This window comes from Lynx rufus, unplaced genomic scaffold, assembly GCF_022079265.1.
Source record: "Lynx rufus isolate CCGP_SWC_20201006 ecotype Redwood Valley unplaced genomic scaffold, mLynRuf1.p SCAF_7, whole genome shotgun sequence".
NCBI classification, from domain to species: Eukaryota; Metazoa; Chordata; class Mammalia; order Carnivora; family Felidae; genus Lynx; species Lynx rufus.
The window spans coordinates 105092050-105098054 of record NW_025814889.1 but is presented as its reverse complement, the minus strand read 5'-3'; positions in this window follow the sequence as shown (position 1 = coordinate 105098054).

Sequence of the window (6005 nt, the reverse complement as noted above, 5' to 3'; positions counted from 1 at the left end):
TGAGAGGATGGTGGTGGGAGAACATGTTCTGTTGAGTCTATGGGAAGCGCCAGCTGGAGAATCACAAAAACTTCCTAGAGTTCTAGAAGAAGGTCATGCTAAATACGGTGGATAATTACATGCCTTTTGAAAGATAGTTTTTGAAATGCACCTGCACACTGATATAAAGTCTCTGTACCAGACCATGAGCCATCAAGTGACTGTTCTTCTAGGATTGTCCATCATGAGACATGGGAAATCTGCCAAGTTGTAAGGTCAAGCAAAACCAGTGCCAATCTATCAGAAGATGAAAGTACTGAGCACTTGAACATGAGCAAGACTCAGTGACACACTCCAACTGCATAAACAGGTAGCCCAGACACCCACATTATCTACCACCATTGTCTGGTCCCATTTCTCAGCTCACACCCACAGTCATTGGAGGAATTCTTGCAAGCAGCTGATAGAGAAGAAAAATTCCTGAGCTTTACATACAGGTTCGCTTGGTACCTGGGGGCAAGTTAAAAATGGAGAGCTGGACAATAGTCTCACTCAGGGGATGGCCTTGAAAGACTATTGCAAGGGAAAATCCTTCCATTAGGTAGATCTTTACACAGTGCACATGTGTGGCCCATGATAAGTATATGTGTAGAGTCATGGGCAGTGACAAATATATATATATATATATGTTCTCTGTTTCTCTGTCTCTTTCTCTCTCTCTGTATATGTGTCTGTATGTGTGTGTGTGTGTGTATATATATATATATATATATATATATATACTCTCTCTCTCTCTCTCTCTCTCTCAATTATTTGTCAGATGCATGTATTGTGAATACATTTTCCCCAGTCTGTGGTTCACTTGTTTATCTTCTTAGTGATAGATTTCAATGAGTAGAAGTCATTAAATTTTTTTGGTGTCCAATTTATAAGTTTTTATGGCTAGTACTTTCCATGTCTTTTTAAAAGCCAATATTATTTTGAGTTTTCTTCATAAACAGCTAAAATCGATCCTGCTGATATGATTTTTTATGGTAAGAAAATAAAATTAAAAATATGTCAGCTTCCAGTTGAAAATGAATATATCTGTTCCTTAAAGGTGTGTTTCTTTGATTTTATTAACCTCTTTAGATCTCAAGTGATAACTGGTAGTATGAATTTAAATTTAAAGCACATTTCATATCATAAAAAAACAAACATATTTTTAAACCTCATAAAATTTGTTCAGCATATTTAATTAGCTGAACAATGTATTCCAATATTAGTGTAAATATTTGAGAGCTGACTATATAGTTAATGTTTTGGAAATTTTTATGTGTGGTATACTTACATTATTAATCTTTCCCTATAATATAAATGCCAAATAGATTTTCAACATTAAAAATTTTTTGATAATGTTAAGTGTGGTTGCATGTGTGTATGTATGTGTTTGAAATAGAAAAATTCATCGAAAAGGAGCTTTTAGAATAATGAATATAATATTTTTATAAAGTGCAAAAGAGAATTCAGTCTAAAAGTATAAGAACTCAGTAAATTCTTTAAATAAGAAAATCAGATGATAAGAAAGTTGTGTTCAGTTTAACATTATGCAGAAGAAATCTGTTTACATGCTAAAAATAGAAGCCATGATACTTAGGATAATTTTTAACATTTATTTAATACCCAACACTTACATTTTTCCTGAAATAGTAGGCAGTTTCTTGTAAAAGCATTGAGCTGCTTCTAAGTAAAGCACTGAAGTAGGTTGGTAATTAGTTAGTAAAATAAATTTCAAAAGGAAACATAACTGTGTTCTTTAAAAATATATCTAACCACCAATTTTATAGTTTTCAATTAATTTGCAAGGTGACATCTAGGGCTGATTTTTAAAATATACTTAAGGGGCGCCTGGGTGGCGCAGTCGGTTAAGCGTCCGACTTCAGCCAGGTCACGATCTCGCGGTCCGTGGGTTCGGGCCCCGTGTCGGGCTCTGGGCTGATGGCTCGGAGCCTGGAGCCTGTTTCCGATTCTGTGTCTCCCTCTCTCTCTGCCCCTCCCCCGTTCATGCTCTGTGTCTCTCTGTCCCCAAAATAATAAATGTTAAAAAAAAAAAATAAAAAAAAATAAAATAAAATATACTTAAAACATCTTTTCTCTGTGCCTCAGTTTCTGCAATGCATTTCTTTTATAGTTTAAAGGAATATTTTTTTTATGATGAATAGTTTGCTCCCATTTTTTTCTACCTATGGTTAGTTAATCTTGAACTTATCTATCTAATGTGAGTTTAAATCTTGGCTACACTATATATCATAGCTCTACTCTGAATACCAGAAATTACTTAATATATGACCTTGATATGATAATAATACATAATGCACAAAATTGTTGTGAAAAGTAAATACAATTATGCATATAACTGGCTTAAAATAGCATCTTGGGCATTTGGTAGGCATTTAATAAATGTTGACCATTTTTACTAGTATTATATGTGCATACATATATTCTTAGTCTACTTGAGCCGCCATAACAAAATACTATATAGACTTGGTGGTTTAAAAAGTAGAAATTTATTTTTCACAGTTCTGGAGACTGGGAAGCCCAACATCAAGTTGCCAGCAGATTTGGTTTCTAGGGAGATCATTCTTTCTGGCTTGAAACGGCTACCTCTTCCCTTTGCCCTCACATGGTAGAAAGAGAGAGAGAGAGAGAGAGAGAGAGAGAGAGAGAGGGAGGGAACTCAGTCTTCTTCTAAGGCCACAGTCTTATCTGATAAGAACCCCACAATTATGACTTCATTCAACCTTAATTTCATCCTAAAAGCCCTGCTTCCAGATTCAGTCCCTTTGGGGGTTAGGGCTACAGCATGTGAATTTTGGGACAATACAATTCAGTCCATAGCACCGTGTTTATAAACTGTCAATTTTATTTATTTTATGAAAGGATTTATATGTATGGAAAGATTTATAAATATGTACATATATAATATATATAAATATTTCTCATACAAAAATATATAATATACATTTTTAGTCTTGTTTATATTTCATATATAATATACATAAATATTTCCTATATAAATATAATTATATGATAAAAATACCATATGATTTCACTCATATGTGGAACTTCAGAAACAAAGCAAATGAGCAAAGGGAAACAAAAGAGAGAGGAACAGGCATACCAAGGAACAGACTCTCAACTACAGAGAACAAACTGATGGTTACCCGAGGGAGGTGGGTAGGGGGATGGGGGAAATAGGAGAGGGATTAAGGAGTTCCCTTGTGATGAGCACAGACTATGTATATAAGTGTTGTATCACTATGTTGTACACCTGAAAACAATAGTACACTGGATGTTAACTAACTAACTGGAATTTAAATTAAAAAAAGAAGAAAACTAGGGTGTTTTTTTGGTATCTATTTATCTACAGAGACTGATTTTTTAAAGAATGGCACAAAAGATGCTATTGGAATTGCTATAATGCATATGGAAGACCAGGCGACTCATACACACACACAATTTAGAGGTTTCTTCCTCTTATCTTTTTCCTCTTTTTTTCTTACTTTTTTCATCAACTTAGATTGCTATAAGTGACAGCGCCTTTGTGAAAAATTCATCTTCTATACGCTGTTAATTTTTCCATAAGGAAATACACAATCATATACTTTCAGCTTCAAATGTAATCTCAAAGAGATATCATTCTCTTCTCGGTGAGGGTTGAGGGAGAAGAAAATAAAAGAGATTGTGTTGGAGGATGAAAGCAAATAACCACCCAGAATGTGGATTTGGGATCAAATAAAGGGAGTTTCTTCAAAAAGGTTTTCAGAATTCTCCTGATACATTCTCTTCCACATCTGATGAGAATCAAAAGGGTGCCAGTGTTGTCTAGCTGAGCTGCTAGAGCGTTGCTGGGTACGGACACTGCTAAACTAGCAGTGAATGCCTCAGAGAATCACTTTCTTTTTTGAAAATTATTTGTATAATGTTTCTTATTCTTTGGGGAACTGGTTTTTTTCCTATGTGGTTTTTATGGTTAAAATCAGGAGATTAATATAAAGTTTTCCCATATATATATATATATAGAAATATACATATATTAGAAATATATATAATATTATATATATATATATATTAGAAAAATGTAGGTGACAATAGTAGGAGCTCTAAGGTTCAGAGTTTTAGATTTCTTAAGAGTCTTATTATTTTTGGACAAAGAATTTTATAGAAGGCTCTGAAAATCATGCAATATAATTTGATGATGTTTATTAAATGACAGTATTATAAGGTCAGAATACCTGAATTGTATCTCAGCTTTGCTCCTCATTGCTCTGTCACTTTCTCAGTCCTTCTATCCCACAGTTTCCTCACCTGTGAAAGAGAATAATAATAGCCCTGATATGTCAAGTTTATTGTGTTATTTAATTCTTGAGATCATATGCAGAAATATGCCTGGCACTAAATAAACTGTAATGTTACATATTACTTTTAGTTTATTAGCCATATTTTCTTTAATCCCACTGCTTTGTTAAATCTGATAACAGAGTGGGTCTGTGATGCTGTCTCTGGACAGAGTATTCCATTGCTCAGGTTACAATAATAGGTTTGTTTGAACATGCGATGTAAACTAGACCAATCAGAGTCTCTTGTGGACTTAATTTACTTCAAGCTTTAAAAATAAGGTTGGGGTAGGGGTGCCTGGATGGTTCAGTTGGTTAAGTGTCTGACGCTTGATTTCGTCTCAGGTCATGATCTCACAGTTTGTGAGTTTGAGCCCCATATCGGGTTCTATGCGGACAGTGTGGAGAGCTTGGGATTCTCTCTCTCCCTCACTCTGCACCTCCCCTGGTTGCTCTCTCTCTCTCTCTCTCTCTCTCTCTCGCTCAAAATAAAAAAATAAAATAAAAAAATATTAAAAAAATAAAGTGGGGTTGTACCAACAATGTCCATCTTTCAAGAAAATCTAGTGGGGAGAGAGAGAACAAGAAAGACAGAGGGAGAGAGAGATGGAGACTGATAATATTTGAACATCTGAATCCATTTATGCCTGAAGGAAGCATAATCTACTCCAAGACCATTTACTTGGCCATTAATTTTTTTGTCTTCCATCCTCTCTCTTTCCCTCCCTTTCTTTCTTTCCCTTTCTTTTTTCTCTCTTCTCTTCTTTTCCTTACATTAGTTTGAATTGATTTTCTGTCACTTGCCATTTGACCAATGCACAGGTTTTCTCTAATGAAGAAGTTAGAATAATAATAATTTGAATATAGATTTAAAGGATCTGAATAGGCTAATGGAGAGCAGACACAGGACTGGGATCTGTGGTAATTGTTTCATTATGTAATACTGAGTCAGTCATTTGAAACAGTAAAACATATTGTATATATTTAACCTTAGTGTAAATTATTTATATAAAATCACCCAAAACATTACTGCTTATACAACAAAATTTATCTTGCTTCCTAAACTAACTTCTACTTATTATGAAGGACATCATTAGATGGTAAACATTTAATCAAGGAACTCACTCTTTTGTGTAATACATGTACTAAAGTTTAATGTCATTAATTAAATTTCAGTAAATTATAGCTCTTATTTAGGTGAGACTCAATCACTGAAGAAGAGTCATTGATTTTTCTCCATAAACATCAAGCTAATGTTTACAAGTATAAGGAATACCAAATTTGGAATTTTATAGGCTTGGACTTATGATTAAAAATAGTTGGCATACTTATAGACTCACAACAGCCAAATAGAGTGAGGAGATTATGATAACAGTTTTTAGAGAAGAAATCTTAGCATTTACCAAGTTTCATGGAAGATCTACTAGGATGATTACTACCATGGCAATGAATGCAGAACATGACATACAAAGTAGCTGACAAAGTTCAGTTTCTTGGTGTACTTGCAAGAAAAAGTACTTGGAAGAAGTTTTAGAGTGAATCCGACTGAGTATCTTAAAATGTTAGCAAATAATGACATGTTGGATCTCATTCAAGGCCTCTTCACTGTCACATTGTCCAATGGAATATGTCTGTATTTGCATGGATCTG